This window comes from Gorilla gorilla, chromosome 11 (assembly GCF_029281585.2).
Source record: "Gorilla gorilla gorilla isolate KB3781 chromosome 11, NHGRI_mGorGor1-v2.1_pri, whole genome shotgun sequence".
Lineage (NCBI taxonomy): Eukaryota > Metazoa > Chordata > Mammalia > Primates > Hominidae > Gorilla > Gorilla gorilla.
Genome location: NC_073235.2, coordinates 68,834,913 through 68,852,209, shown reverse-complemented (window position 1 = coordinate 68,852,209; position 17,297 = coordinate 68,834,913). Strand labels below are relative to the sequence as shown.

Below are 17,297 nucleotides of genomic sequence, written 5' to 3'. Positions count from 1 at the left end.
TTTGCCTAACCCCATAGAATGGACAACACCATGAGCTAACCCTAAATGTGAACTACAGACCTTGGGAGATAATGAAACCTCAAAGTAAGTTCATTAATTTTAACAAATGTTTCATTCTGGTGGGGAATGTTGATAATGGGGGAGGCTATTCTTGTGTGGGAGTAGGGGTTATGTGGGAAATCTCTGTACCCTCCCCTCAATTTTGCTGTGAACCTAAAATTGCTCTAAAAATAAAATTTTAAAAATAAGAGAATGTGGCATTGCTTGCATCTAATAAAAAAGACCATTATTCCTATTGCAGTTGAACTCTTCTTCCTATATCTACCACCAATCAGGGAAGAGAAGGCGATTTGTCCAGGATACGGCACTGAGAATTATCACAAGTGAGCTAGTTCACCTTCATTGTACAGTCTCAGTCACTGAAGTTTCCTTCCTTCAATAGCACATCTTACAAGTCAAGAATGTAAGGTCCAAAGCCCCAGGACAAATCTCAGAAGCAAAGAAAGCAGCAGGGAAAAGTAGACCCTGGGATTTGATTTCCTTCCGGTTATCTCTAAGCATCATTTCCATGATAGAAGGTGTGGAAGCAAATAATAAAAGTGCCCGTCACTAGTGTTTATCCTGCAAAGTGGTCTGCCCTTTTGAGAGGCACCCTGCCCTATGGCCATCCTTTGATTTCTTCCCTTGGTGGAAATTTCCTGTTTCTCTTTGAGAAAGATAATTCAACCCTGTTTCCATTGTTCTTCCTCCCAGGCTGCTGTAGGAAAGCGCACGCACACACTCCACACAAAATGAATTTTTAAAAAATTTATTTTCACAGTCGCTCCTACCAGCTCTGAAATTCAGAACCCATATGACTGATGGCATATTCAGATAATCGGGTCCCAGGTCTGGAAAAGCAGCCTTTTCCCCATGTTTCTTTCCCCACCTAGGACCTCCTCTGATTCTTCACTGCATCTTCGAAAGAAAATGTATTATTTGCTTGCCTGGAAGACGCTGCAATTCAATTGATTTTATATATACATATATATAAAGAAAACAGAAAACATAGCCTAGATACCGGTCTTGAGCGTCACCGCCCCACTCGCGGTTGTCAGCAAAGCCCTACGGAAGAAACCAATTCCCAGCCTAGACTCTTCAGAGCCCAAGGTCGGCGAGGCGCTGGCCTGGCGGTGTTGTCTGGCTCCCCAGCCACTGCCCCAGACTCAGGGCTTTGCCGTTGGTCCCCACCTCCTCTGCTCCGGAGTTTTTCTCCAGCTCCCCACCAAGCCACACAAAGTGACTTCTCGGAAACGTTAGCCGATTCTGCTGAGCAGGAAGGGAGGAAAGGGATGGTGGGGGCGGGGGTGAGATAAGGGAAGGGCTCTTCTGGCTGCTGGACACACACACACACACACACACACACACACTCACACACACACACGCCCCACCCAATGGGTGGCCGTGGATGGCAGGTCGTGCAACCCCCTCCTCCGCCTTCTATTAGCGCATGGTGCAGAGGCTACAGCGTCGCCACCACCGCGCCCCTAGCTGGGTCCCCGCCCTGCGCCGCCCGCAGGAGTGGAGAGAGGGAGGGAGGGAGGGAGGGAGCAAGGGGTGGGGACCCGGGCGCGCTGGGAGGAGTGGAGGAGGCAAAGCGGCGCAGCTGCCCTCGGGGAGGCGGGGCTGCTACCTCCACGGGCGCGCCCTGGCAGGAGGGGCGCAGTCGGCTTGCAGGCGGTCGCCAGCGCTCCAGCGGCGGCTGTCGGCTTTCCAATTCCGCCAGCTCGGCTGAGGCTGGGCTAGCCTGGGTGCCAGTGGCTGCTAGCGGCAGGCGTCCCCTGAGCAACAGGAGCCCAAAGAAAAAGAAGCAGCCCTGAGAGAGCGCCGGGGAAAGAGAGGCCCGCGCCCTCTCCTGGAGCCAGATTCTGCAGGTGCACTGGGTGGGGATGATCGGCGGGCTAGGTTGCAAGTAAGTGCCTTTTCTTTTGCTGCTTCTGTGGGGAGGGGAGGAGAAGCCCTCGGTCTTTCGCCCGTGCTCGCCTCTAACCGCCACACCCACCTGTGTCTATTTTCACATCTCGGTTCTGGAACCCTGTATTACGCCACCTGGAAAGAAGAGAGGGGAGAAGCTTGACCGGGTGGTTCCAGCAATGGGAGGAAGAAGGGCTGGAAGCGTAGTTATTTCGATAGCTGGGCAGCTCCTGTGCGGTTTTGACTCTGTGGGTTTGCTGCCAGGTTCTGAAACTGTGGAAAGGAAGGGTAGCAATGCCTGGTGGTTTACTGTCTTTGATTTCTGTTTACGCTAGCAGAGTTGTTAGATGGACTTCAATTCAAGGGGCAGCTCACATTTTTTACGAGCAAAAAGCATGTGCTGTATTTCCCATCTGCAAAGCTGAGCGTGCAGAACCAGCTTAGCAGATACGACCTGTGGGGACAAAAAAGAACCCCGCACCCCTTAAGAGCACACAAACACAAATAATTGACAGGACAGCTCTGCCCCTATTTCTCAGTGCAGATTATTTATTTATTTTTTTCGAATAAGCACTTTATAGTGAAATTCAGAAAAGATGCAGAATCCTTTTAACTTTTTATCGAATTCAACTTGGGAAACTCACTTACTTTCAGGAAAAAATGGATATTTTCGTGCCTTATATTCAAGACAAAAATCAGAACAAGAAACTAGAAACATTAATGCCAGTTTTTGTGATTATAGTAAACATTTCACTCATTATTTTAGTTTTTTTTTAAGTTGGAGCGTTCATAGATTACATCTACTCTGATGTTAAGAGAAATTTACATGAGAAACTTAGGGGAGTTTTTAAGAAGCTAGTGTCAGTAAGATAAAAGCCAAATCAAAGTAAGCTTTCAAGGAAGTGATAGCTTGTCAGTTACTGAATAGGAAGTCAGTGTTGGGAAGTTCAGTTCTTTTCAGAAACATATTTATTATTCTTTTCTATTTCTTCTTCCCTGTAGACAAGATAAAGATTTTCTTTCTCTTTCTTTCCTTGTTATTTAAATATATTTTATAATTTTTGCTTTAACATCAATATAAACCTATTTTATATAAACTGCAAACCAAATCCAATTATTAAACTGTTCATTTTATTGCAAATTCTTCAGATTTTTCCCACTATTTAAAAAAGTTTATTTTTCTTATAATTATGGTGAGATTTTTTAAAAATTATTGCTTAGTTTGAAAGCTAGTCTTATCTGATCCCTGTGTTGCAAATTTTCATGATTGTTAGACTAGCTTATCAACAACTAAACTCTAGACAGAATATGGTATTTGATGTAAAGAAGAATGTGCCCTCTATTTAGGCAACTGATAGTTTGGCTTAAGACAAGTTTTATAAAATTTTGTAGAGGTTTAAAAGGAGGTTTCCTTAGGTAAGCCACTGTGCAGCTGTGGGACACAGTGATGTATTTTTACAGTGACTGGATATATGATATGCCTTGATTCCTATGGTGCAGGGCTGGGCTCACAGAATACCTGATGCTTCTACAGAAGAAAGATGAGTCAGGTCTGGCTCTCTGCCAAAAGCATCTTGGGCCTCCTTTCCACTAGGGCCTGCACATAATCATGGGAGCCCTTCTGTGGTAATGCTTCTATGTTTTTACTACTTGTTGCTGTGCTGAGTTTCAGAAGCAAAATAGATAAACAAATAAATAAATTCAGAAGAGCAATCAGTAGGGTTCTATTTATTTAATATAATCAACCCACTTTCTCTGTGGCAAGGAAAAAAGTAGAATTTTTCATTTTACATGAATAATAAAATCTATTTTTTATCCAATTTCTATTCCTATTAGTTATGCAAAAGAGTGTGAAGTGCTAGAAGGATTTATATGGTACTTTTCTAAGACAAGTCATGATCCTGTAAAAGAGCTTAAAGTTTATTGATGTAAATGGAACATTCCAGATGTCATAATGATAATAATTTATGACTTTCCCTAAAACTCTGTCTCAGATTCTTTCCTCCCATCTTCATTATCTGAATAAATGCCTTCACCATCCAACACCATTTAAACCTTGTTAGGTTTAAATCTGTATCATCTAACAGAAATTTGAGGGCCAGTCAATAGTCACTGACTATGAATTTAAAATATTCTTTTAAAATAAACATAGATGCTTATGTGAGCTCAGTTGATAGAAATGTAGTCAGATGAGGCGGAGGCCATAAGTTAGGTTTCCACACGGTCTAAATTGATGTTTGCCCCAGGTACAAAGGGCACATTATCCAAATATTTGAAGCATTTTCTAAGGAAGGTTCAGAGAGGCAATGTGGGCTTATCCATGAAGACCCATCACAATTATTAGAGTGGAAGTAAGGACTGCAAACTTCATGCTCATAAGTGATTGTGTCATTTTCATACTAGAATTTTGCCACACACACACTCACACTCACACACACACACACACTTTGTATGGTGATTTGCCTCCCCCCTTTATTTTTCCAGACTATACTTAAAGATATTAAACAAACAACTAGTTTTGCTATTAACATTTGGTTGAAAATTTAGCTTTCAGTTAGGTGACAAACTGATTAATGTTTTTTTATGTAGCAAATGGCCAGCCACAGATTTTTGGTAAATAATTTGGTTACCACATTACATCTTGAAGGACTAAATTATTTCACTAATTGTTAGCAGGGATTTTAAAAAATTTGCTCTGAAGAGGGCATATTGTGGATGTTGTATTGGAGGGCATCTGTGTACTAATTGAAGATGGTCCTTCATATTACACATCACAAATTAGCTAATTTATTCTTTACAGAAGTATTATGACATCTTCCTTTAGAACTGTGTAGAGTTAGATTACCGCTTGAGAGGCAAGGTCATATTAAAATAGATATTATAAAATTGTATAAAAATATTTTATATGAGGATTTATGAGAGCATCCAGAGAATGTGGGTAGAATACTTTTGTGGAATATGAGATAACAATTTTGGTGTCCTGCCATTCTAAAAAATGAAATTTCTTCATTGAAGGTATCACTTACCCTTTCCTCTCTGCATTGCTGGAAAGAAATGGCTTTAGGCAAAAGAGAAAGCCATCAGCTCTTGGCAGCTAAAGGTGGAATGAAGTTTGGAGGAATGAAACCCTTCTGGGTGGTGAGGAAAAATGCCAGGCCATGATAAAGTGGGGAAGGAAGAGGGGAATGCCTTGAACAGTGCCAGTAAGCATAATCTGCCACAGACAAATTTGAATTGACATATGTAGAACTGAATTATTCTATATCTTTTTAGTTCTATAGAGAAAACCATTCTTTCCACATCTCTTTTTAAAATAACAACTTACTGTAAGCAAAAAACATGTCGTTATTGTTTCTTTAACACAGGAGATGAACTATCTTTAGATTTTTTAAAGTGATATAACATCGAGCCAAAAATGCCATATATTACTGTTGAAACCTAACGTTACTTTAACTGTAATTTCCCTGCTATTCATTTTATGATTTCCTTTTGTTATGTCAAGTGTTGGAGAGACTGCTATTACTGATCATAAATTTCTTTAAAATGTCTCCTTGGATTTTTTACAAAGCTTTCTGAATCATTTATCAAAATACAATAAAGCTCTAATTGCACCTAGGATTGTTCACTTGGAAATTTAGAAAGAGTGCGTACATTTACAATTAAGTTAGCATCCTGCCCTGCAATGAACGCCCTTTTTCTTTTTTTTTTTTTTCCTTCTTCTCTCCTACATCTCATCTTCCAAATGTTTGATACGTACGCCAGTAAGGCAAATTTTACTCCACTTTTAGGTCAAACTATTAGTACAAATAATTGGAAAATTGAGCCTCTAAAGAAAGATAAATAAGATTAGAAGCATGCATTAAAATATAAGTATTAACATTCCCATAAGATTTTTAATAAAAATTTTATGTGCTATATGCACACCTAGACTCCCTGTATTATCTGATTTTTAAAGATTCTTTTTTTTTTATTTTTTTATTTTTTTGAGACGGAGTCTCGCTCTGTCGCCCAGGCTGGAGCGCAGTGGCGCGATCTTGGCTCACTGCAAGCTCCGCGTCCTGGGTTCACACCATTCTCCTGCCTCAGCCTCCGAGTAGCTGGGACTACAGGCGCCCACCACCACGCCCGGCTAATGTTTTTGTATTTTTAGTAGAGACGGAGTTTCACCATGTTAGCCAGGATGGTCTCAATCTCCTGACCTCGTGATCCCCCCGCCTCGACCTCCCAAAGTGCTGGGATTACAAGCATGAGCCACCGCGCTCAGCCCATTATCTGATGATGATGATGATGATGATGATGATGATGATGATGATGATGATTATTATTATTATTATTATTATTGTTTTAACTGTGGGTAATTTCACTGGATGTGGTATCTGTCAACTTTTACTAGTTGCTCCTACACTATATGTTTTTAAATCCAATGTAATTATTTTAAAAATATGTCATCTTCTTGAGAGTCTATACTTTAGAATTTGAAAAAAGAAGTAAATGTAGATATTCAAATCCATGCAGATGAGTAAAACAGGGAAAAATGAGAAAAATGTTTCATGATAATAAAATATTATGTCAGGCACAGCTGGTCACCCCTGCAAACCCATCACTTTGGGAGGCCGAGGCTGGAGGATTGCTTGATCCAGGAGTTCTAGATCAGCCTGGGCAATAAAAGGAAAATCTGTTTCTACAAAAAAATTAAAATTTATATTTCATATATTGATTTAAACTCTACTAAATGACTATTGTTTCAAGTCCAATAGACAGTGTATCTTTTAGGGCTCAGAGTAAAGACAATTTATTAAGGACATTTTGAATAGGATGAATTAAATGCTTTATTGGTAAGTGATGCCTTTATCTGAGTGATTCCTTCTAGGTAAATATTATGGGACCAATCTTTGTAAATGATCTTTTCATGGAACAAAATATTATAAAGTTGAAGTGATGAATTTGTTTCCCTCTTAACAAAATATGTATTCTTGCTACCCCATTTACAAACTTGGCTCATGGTAATTCAGGTAGGAAAAAGGGAAGTGGCCTACTCAGGGATCAACTGGGAATAAGGTTCTTATAATCCCATGAGATCAGCTGACAGACTTTTAGGAATGAACACTTGTAGAACAGCTAGGCAGAGAAGTGCCTTTCAAAATTTATATTACATCTCTACTATATTTCAGACTGTAAAATATCTTTATAAAGTGTTAAAAGCACAGATAAATAAATTTGAGTTCAAATTAGTATAGTGAAAAGAAGTTTATTTTTCCCAAATATTTCCTTTACTCAGTATGTGGTCTTAGTCAAATATTAATTTCTTAAATATTGCTTTCCTGTAAATTAGTAGTATTTACTTCTAAGGACTATATTATATGTTATATAGAGAGTATATTATATATTAGGAGATATATATGTATATACATCGTAATTTGTTTTTTCCAAAACAGCCACTTTAGTGTCTTACACATGATAAGTAGATATGAGTAGATGTTCAATAATGGTATCTAGACATTTAATAACTTAGAATATTATAACCAAAATGCATTCTTTTTTTTTTTTTTTTTTTTTTTTTTTTTTTTTTTTTTTTGAGACCGAGGTTCACTCTTGTTGCCCAGGCTGGAGTGCAATGGTACGATCTTGGCTCACTGCAACCTCCGCCTCCCAGGTTCAAGCAATTCTCCTGCCTCAGCCTCCCGAGTAGCCGGGATTACAGGCATGAGCCACCACGCCTGGCTAATTTTGTTTTTAGTAGAGATAGGATTTCACCAGGTTGGCCAGGCTGGTGAACTCCTGAGTTCAGGTGATCTGCCCGCCTAGGCCCCCCAAAGTGCTGGGATTATAGGCGTGAGCCACCACGCCCAGCCTCTTTTTTTTTTTTTTTTTTTAATTAAGTTTCAAGGTACATTTGCAGGATGTGCAGGTTTTTTACATAGGTAAAGTTGTGCCGGTTTCACTCTGTTGCCCAGGCTGGAGTGCAGTGGTACGATGTTGGCTCACTGCAACCTCTGCCTCCCAGATTCAAGTGATTCTCCTGCCTCAGTCTCCCAAGTAGCTGGGATTACAGGCATGTACCACCATGCCCGACTAATTTTGCAGTTTTAGTAGAGATGGGGTTTCACCATGTTGGCCAGACTAGTCTCGAATTCCTGACCTCAGGTGATCTGCCCACCTCGGCCTTCTAAAGTGTTGGGATTACAGGTGTGAGCCACTGTGCAAGGCCAGCAATTATGCTGTTATAAGGAAAAATACATACGGAAAAGTTTACAACTTGCTAACATTACTGATAATATTAATGTAACAGTCTTATGGATGGACGTCTCCTTAATGCTAACTGAGCAGTTTGTTAAGGGATTTTCATATGCTCCGTTTAAATCCTCATGACCACCATTTGAGGTGAGAACACTAAGGCTCAGAAATTACCTAACCTATCCAAAGACTCACAATGGTTACTAAACTTGAATAACATACACATTTCTTTTATAGGAAAGAAATCTTATATATTCCAAGAATACGTTTGCACATACCCCACACAGATATACCTGATGGTTATGCTACCAAGCATTCTATCAAATATGTTTAACCCTTAATGAAGCTAAAATAAAATTACATTTGCAATCAAACATACTAAATCATGTAATTACAGTTAATAGAAAACAACAAAAAAAGAAAGATGGAAGACTGTTTCAATTTTCTTCTTGGATACCAATTCCTGAGGGGTATTGTTGTTGCGTTAAGTCAAAATAGAGATTTTGGTGGAAGTTTGAAGACATTATGAAAAGAGTACCTATGCATTTAAAGTGTTTTTGAAGTTGTTTTATAGGTTGAATGACTTCACTTTCCTGGTCTAGGAGTATTATTGCACTACTGTGACTTGACTTTGCTATGATTCGCATATTTTGTTTTAACATTAAAAAACTGAAATGGGAAAAAGGCCTTCCCCAAGGTAGAAAAGATTTGAAAAAAGAGGAATGGTGTAATTAAAAGGGAAATATGTATAAAATGTCTAGGGTGGGCCAGGCGCGGTGGCTTACGCCCGTAATCCAGCACTTTGGAAGGCTGAGGCAGGCGGATCACTTGAGGTCAGGAGTTCGAGACCAGCCTGGTCAACATAGTGAAACCCCATCTCTACTAAAAAAAATACAAAAACCATCCAGGCATGGTGGCCGGCACCTGTAGTCCCAGCTTCTCGGGAGGCTGAGGCAGGAGAATTGCCTGAACCTGGGAGATGGAGGTTGCAGTGAGCTGAGATCGAGCCACTGTACTCCTGCCTGGGCAACAGAGCGAGACTCAGTCTCAAGAAAAAACATTAAAAAAATGTCTAGGATGAAATTTATTCTGAAATGGAGAAGAAACAGGGAATGAAACTACACACATTGAGATCCTGGAGCTAGCAGATGGAGAAGTATGAAAAGCAAAGTGATCTTGTGCAGGATAAGATGACGGTGTTCATTGGAAGTATTTATATATCTTGGAAAATAAAAATTTAGATATTCTATATTGGAGGAGTACGAATATTTAGAGCATCACAAATTGATACACACAAATGAAACCTAAATCACAGTACTTATTGTCATGAAGACTCAATTATCTATGTCAGTTAAATTGTCTAACATCAATAATGCAAGAAGTTGACTTTTAAGGGTTTTAAAACATTTTTGGAAAACTAATTTATTTTACATTATGTTTATAATAATTTTTGCATGCAATTTTTTAAAATATCTATTATCCACTTAGATACTGTACTTTGGGATATAAAAACCATGGGAAATTTGGCCCTTGAGTTCTATGATACATCTCAATCTATTTTAGTGATTTGTGGATTGGTAGCTTATCCTCTAGACTAAGTGGTTAAGGTTTTGTCAGCACTGCAATGAGATAATCATCTCACACCTGTTAAGATGGCTGTTATAAAAAAGTGAAAGGTGTTGTTGAGAATGTGAAGAAAATGAAACCATTGTCCACTGTTGGTGGGAATGTATAATAGTGTAGCTGCTATGGAAAATAATATGGAAGTTCCTCAAAAAATTAAAAATAGAACTACCATATGATCCAGCAATTGAAATCAGGATCTCAAAGAGATATATGCACTTCTGTGTTTACTGCAGCATTATTCACAATAGCAAAAATGTGAAAACAACCCAAATGATCATCAACAGATGAAAGAGTAAAGAAAATGTGGTCTGTATATAAAATATAATATTATCTAGCCTTAAAAAAAGAAGGAAATCTTACTATTTGTGACAGCATGCGTGGACCTAGAAGAGACATGCTAAGTGAAATAAGTAAAGGGACACGAAAACTTTTGACAGTGACAGATATGCTTAACAGGTAGACTGGCAGATAAGAAAAAACAAAGTTAAAGCTGAAATTTCCAACTGATTTATCTTAGCCTAGGGATTAATCATTAGATCCGGTCTAGTTGGCCTCCAGAATGTGTAGGTCAGGAGTTGGTATCCAAGTTGGTATTGGTGCCATTGAGGTTTGTAGGGAGGGAAGACCTGGCAGAGATCCCAAGGGCAGTGGTAAGCGGCTGCTGAGTCCCTCCAGGCCAGCTCCAAGAACTCGCAACCTCACTCCTCTCAGCATTTATACTCTTCCTGGAATTTAAAAGCAATTCCTTCTTTCCTTCCCTCTTTCTTTTTTCCCTCTCTTCCTTCTTCATAAAGTTTTATTGTAGACATCAGATATAGCAATGAACAACACATGGAGATGTGACGCCAATTTTAAGAGATAATGAATAGATAAATATTCGCCACTATCCATCATTGTACCATAAGATATGCTGTGAAAAACAACAAAACAGGACAGAGAATTGAGAGAAGGAGGTATTATTTAAAGTGGTCTGAAAAATTTTATACAGGGTATTTGAGTAGAGACATGAAGTAAATGAAAAAGTAAGGGAGCTAGCTAAACAACTGAAGAATCATTCTAGTCACAAAAAACAGCAATTGCAAAAGCCCTAAGGCATATTTGATGTATTTAAGGAGAAGCAAGAAAACCAGCGTGGTTGAAATACAGAGAGCAAGGTTGAAAGCAGAAGATGAGGGTTTTTCTTGATTTTGTAGGGATTACTAACCTGCGTCGAGGGCTGCGTGATAAACCAATGCTAAAATTACCAGCATGGGTACAACGATGGAAAGGGATGAGCGTGCTCTTTTTTAACTGGATCTCTTTCTGGACATGGGTAACATAAAACCAGAAAAAAATGTTTGAGAATTCTCTAATTTCTATACAAAAATAATGTTTTTGTCTTTTTTTGTGATTTAGATGTAAATGTATATGTACATGCATGTATATGTAGTTATGTATTGATTTACTATTTATGTATATGTAAATGTATTTATATTTAAATGTTCTATATTCTCTTCCTGTCTGTAATGGATTGGATTCTTGGAACCTCTTACTATTTGGGGCAGGGGGCAGGGCTAATAAGACAAAGATTACAATTGAGAGTAACTTTAAATGTTTGCATTTTGGAAACTTAAACAATGGTGGGAGTACAGTAATATTTTGTATATTTCGATCAATTTTTATGTTTATTATATGATTATTTCTCATGAAATAGTGGTACTGCATAGATATAAATGACTACTGCCTAGCAAAACAGATACCAAGGAGACACCGCATGTTGTCAGGGTTGACCGGTTGCTAACTGCTGTGATTTTGTTCTCTTACTGACTCTTTCTGCCTTACGGATCTCAAAACACGCTAGTGAATTTAAAAATATATATTTTGGTAAAATATATATAACAAAATTTACCATTTTAACCATTTCAAATGTACAATTTAGAGGTATTAAGCACATTCATGTTGTACACGATCATCACCATCCATCTTCAGAACATTTTCATCATTCCAAACAAAAACTCGGTAACTATTAAACAATGACTCCACACTCCTCTCTTCCCCTATCACCCAGTAACCACTATTCTACTTTCTCTATGAATGTGACTATTCTAGGTACCTCATGTAAGTGGAACCCTATAGCATTTGTCTTTTCATGTCTGGCTTATTTCACTTAGCATAATGTTTTCAAGGTTCATCCGGGTCGTAGCATATAACAGAATTTTATTCATTTTTAAGGCTGTGTAGTATTTTATTGTGCATGTATACACATTTTGTTTATCTGTTCATCTGTTGATAGACATTTGGGTTGTTTTCACTTTTTGGCTACTGTGATTAGTGCTGCTATGAACATTGGTGTACAGATAACTACATGAGTCCCTTCTATTAATTGTTTAGAATATATACCCTAAAGTAGAATTGCTGGATCATGTGATATTTCTGTTTAATTTTTTGAGGAACCACCACAGTGTTTTCCACAGCAGCTGCACTATTTTATATTCCTATCAGCAATGCACAAGGGTTACAACTTCTCCACACCCTTGTCAATGTTTCTTTTCCTTTTTTTTTTTTAAACAATAACTGTCTGACCAAGTGTGAAGTGATATTTCATTGTGGTTTTGATTTGCATTTCCCAAATGATCGGTGATGTTGAGCATCTTTCCATGTACTGATTGACCTTTCTTTGGAGAAATGTCTTTTCAAATCCTTTGTTCATTTTTAATCTGCTTGTTTATTTTTTGTTGAGGAGTAGGAATTTTTTACATATTGCCAATGTTAATTTTATCAGATATATGATTTGCAATTATTTTCTCCCATTATATGGATTGCCTTTTCACTTTCTGGTAGTGTTCTTTCATGCACAACAGTTTTAATTTTGACAAAATCCAATTCAGCTCTTTTTTTCTTTTGTTGACCATGCTTTTGGTTCCATGTCCATGTGCCAAATCTAATGTCTCGAAGATTTTTCCCTATGATATGTTCTTAGATATTTACAGTTCTAACTCTGACGTTTAGGTCTGTGATTCATTGGTGATTTTTTAAAAATTCCTATATAATTCATAGACTCTAAGAGAGTTTCCAGCTTTCCCATGCCCATTGTCCCCAGAGATCTGGTTTTTAGTCTGAATGTGCCTTACTCTGAACATGTGCCTTCCTTTTCAAGAACTCCCATTTCATTTTGTTTTGTTCTGTTTTTTCTTTTATACCAGTATTAAAATTTTTGAGTTGTATAAATATACTAGCAATTTAGGAGAATTCCTGTTGGGAAAGAATATCCTTGCCTAGCTAGTTAATGAATTTAGGGACCCTTCATTTTCTAATCTTAGATATGATTAAATCAAACAAGGATTCATTGTGCTGTAGTTGTAATCCACGCAGACCATTTTACAATGCTTTGCACAGAGAAGGTGCTTAATACTTGAGTAAACAAATTGAATTAATGAGTAAAAAAGAAAAGCTATCTTGTTTTCTCAACGGTCAAGTAGATCAATGATTTCTACTATTTAGAATCTTAGATTTATTTTAATAAAACAAGTTCAAAAATCTCTCTCCGTTAATTTTTAGTAAAGTCACTTATTTTTCACTCAGTTTTGTTAAAGTGTTTTCAGAAGAGTTTGTTACTGAAACCTGAAGTTTTAAGGTTAGCGTTTATACCACAGATATTTCTTGTTTTTAGACAATCCTTGTGGAGGTTAAGTCCCCTAGGCAATACCTTTTCCCACTGGGAAGTTACAAGCAAATGAAAAATGGTGACTATTTATGGAAACTCCAAGTCACTAAGTAAATTTTGCATTTTCATGAAAATATGACATATGGACATTTAAAAAAATGAACAGGTCAATTCATCAATTAGAATAATAAAAAGAAGTCTGTAAATAAAAGTTAAGCACCTTTGTCATTGAATTTTTGTGAACCGTTTTTGCCTAAGTACTTGCTTTATCTCAGAATCCAAGCCTCCTGGTCAAAGTTATATTCCTAATAAATTTAAAAATAATAATTTAATAATTTTAATTCCTTCTGGAATATAAATTTGATCAGGAGTCTTGGATTCTGAGATAAAGCAAATGTTTAGGCAAAACACTTCCTTCTGGAATATAAATTTGAGGAAGGATAGGAATTATTTTCTTCCTATTCATTTGTGATCCTGTGATTGCTATCTAATTTGGAATATACTTCATGACTCCAATCCTGTTTATATCTGTGAGGTTCTGAAAATTCTGCCCCAAAATGGCAGAAAGTAAGAAATACTATCATACCTTTAATTCACCCTTAAAGAAATAGCCATACCCTTTATCTTTGAATAAATTTTAAACAACAACAACAGAAAGAGAATGCATTTTAAACAATATCACATGAGTTTCATCATATTCCCAGATTATGGTGAGGGTTACTAGATACCTTGCCATAATCACAGCCTTTAGTTCCAAGAGAGAGCAGAGAAATAAGAAACACAAGAAGTCATATCTGTGAACATGTTAGTTTGCAAAAGATTTGTTAGTAAACTCATGTTATTTATACCGTAGTACTTTACCATCTCCAGATGAATTTCCACTAAATAAACTGTTCCTTTAGACTCCTAAAACCAGATTACCCCCTTCCTTTGCTAATATAGATCCTCAAACAATGTCTTCATCAAAAATCTTATGAGTAGATGTCACTAGTTTTGACAATGTCCACAAATGTTCCAAAGAATACTTTGGCATGCATGCTTCTTAACTCACTTATTTTGATATTGAATTAAAGGGCTTTTAACAATTCCTGCCCCATCAGGAATATTTCATCAGCAGCTGTTACTGTGCTTGGATTTTGCCTTCTTGAATGAATACCTAGTCTTTTCTCACTTCAGCAATAAGTTCTGGAGCATCCGCTGCTAATGAAAAATCCTCTGACCCATGCTAGAGCATTTTCATTTTTTTTTAAAAAACAATGTTCCTTGTATCTTGCTGGCTATTGCCTAAGCTCATTATTTTAAACTTTTGCATAACTCTGCTCAGTCCTAGAGGGTCATCATTACTGTCAATGATTAAACTTTTATGCACTTGCCACATTTATTATTTTCTTACTTTCGATTATTTTATTATTTTTCTTTGGTTCCCATGATATTCCAATGTTTTTGTTATTAAATCTTTCAACATCCTCGGTGTGTTCAGTATATTCACATTTATCAAACCTGATGGATTTAATAATTTATATAACCTTGAAAGCAAGGCCCACATCCTGTAGACACTGAATAAACTAATGAACTTTGTATTGGCAGGACTAAAATGGCTGTGTGTGGCATATATTGCCACCTGTTGGTAGAAGGCAATGTAGTCTTGGTTTTGCTATAAGCATACATTTTAGTCTTTAAAATATTCTGAGTTGAAAGCTCCTTAAGAAGAAAAGGTTTTGTATATGCAATACAAAATCTTTTCTATTATAAAGTAAGCAAATATATTCTCGTTCCTAAGAACATTAGCTTTAGGTATACAAAATCAACTTAGAAGAAAGTTGCTAAAATCACTAATAATAACAGTTACAATGTATTGTGCACTGAAAGTGTAACAGGAAATGTGCTGAGTTATTAAAATTCAGTGTCTAGGCCGGGCGCGGTGGCTCACGCCTGTAATCCCAGCACTTTGGGAGGCCGAGGCGGGTGGATCACGAGGTCAGGAGATCGAGACCATCCTGGCTAACACGGTGAAACCCCGTCTCTACTAAAAATACTAAAAATTAGCCGGGCGTGGTGGCGGGCGCCTGTAGTCCCAGCTACTCGGGAGGCTGAGGCAGGAGAATGGCGTGAACCCAGGAGGCGGAGCTTGCAGTGAGCCGAGATCGAGCCACTGCACTCCAGCCTGGGCGACAGAGCGAGACTCCGTCTCAAAAAAAAAAAAAAAAAAAAAAAAAAAAATTCAGTGTCTAATTTTTTCCACGAAAATAACCTTATAGGATTATCATTTTCAGCTCTGGTTTGCTATATAAGAACTGAGCTTTAGAGAAGTTAATTAAATTCCCCAAGGACATAAGCTAGTAAGCAGTAGAGATGGGATGTGAACCCATGTCTCTCTCACTCTGGAGCCATGAATTTAACAACTGGGTTATGCTGTCTTACTATTTTACTGCGGATCTATATTTTAAATTAAAGCCATAAACATGTTTGGCAAGATAAAACATAGGTAACAAATATACTCCACATAAGATTTTCATAAGGTTTTGTGTTTATTGGCCAACTCATGGCTTATTATTTAAAAATTTCAGTCTTTATAGGGAAGAAGGATAATAATCTTGCTGTTATTTATTTAGCCTAGGCACTGTGGTAGGCACTTTACCAAAACCATTTCTATTCTACATGATAACTTTATAAGACAGATATACTTCTTTCTTTCATTTATGGGGAACTTGCATAATGCTGCAGAGCTAATTATATGGAATAAACAGGAAATTCAAACCTAAGTCTGCCTGGTGCCAAAGTTATTACTACGCACTTTCTCCTAAATCATGTTGATGTTTTGAGGGAAGTGGATACATGTATAATAATATTGGAAATACATTTTCTCTCTAATTATTTAAATAAGGGTATAGAACCTGTTCTGCAGCCATAAGTCTGTGATAATTTTGTACTCTCAATAAAGTCTTAACTAACAGAGAGATGGGATTTAATGTGAACTAAGAAGTATTTTCTGTCTTCCTTTATACATGCTGTATAGATAAGACTTTATGAATTTTTTATTAAAAAGTTCAGATATGCCAGCAAATGTTGACACTAATCTTAAGTTTTCCCAGGGTAATACACTTCTTAAGATTATAAACTTTCATTTCTTTTTTTCTTTTTTTTTTTTTTGAGATGGAGTTTCGCTGTTGTTGCCCAGGCTGGAGTGCAATGGCCCAATCTCAGCTCACTGCAATCCACCTCCCGGGTTCAAGCAATTCTCCTGCCTCAGCCTCCTGAGTAGCTGGGATTACAGGCATGTGCCACCATGACCAGCTAATTTTGTATTTTTAGTAGAGACGGGGTTTCTCCATGTTGGTCAGGCTGATCTTGAACTCCTGACCTCAGGTGATCCGCCTGCCTTGGCCTCCCAAAATGCTGGGATTATAGGCGTGAGCCACCGCGCCCGGCAGACTTTCATTTCTTATAAACTTGAGGAATACTATATTTTAAAAGGCTATACATAAGACTAACTTCTATCTTAATAATAAAATAATAAATATAATATAAATGATTATTACAGGGTATTATGAAATACCCAAATCACAATATTTTAATAATCATAGAATTTAGAAATAAGTCCCTATCAGTTGTCTGAATATAAAATTATCGCATATACAGCTTAATTTGTTTTGCATACCAGTTGTTCAACTACTATAAAATGCCATAAAATTGAATGATTTTAGGACATGAAATATTGAACTACTCTTGTTGAAGTTATTAAACTGGTTTGCCATCTACCAAATTAAGCATTTCTAAGAAATAATAATTATTTTAAGAATTTATTTACATGATTAACATAATGTTACTTATGGAGGATATA

At 37.3% G+C, this 17,297-nt stretch overlaps 1 protein-coding gene across 1 annotated transcript in view; it reads left to right on the top strand.

The window, feature by feature from the left end:
* Positions 1 to 1,683: 1,683 nt before the first annotated feature.
* Positions 1,684 to 17,297, top strand: part of SCN9A (sodium voltage-gated channel alpha subunit 9) — a 179,578-nt gene continuing 163,964 nt past the window's right edge. The window contains exon 1 of the mRNA XM_055380255.2: positions 1,684 to 1,951. The gene's annotated coding sequence lies outside the window, so the exon portion shown is untranslated. The remainder of the gene's footprint in view (positions 1,952 to 17,297) is intronic.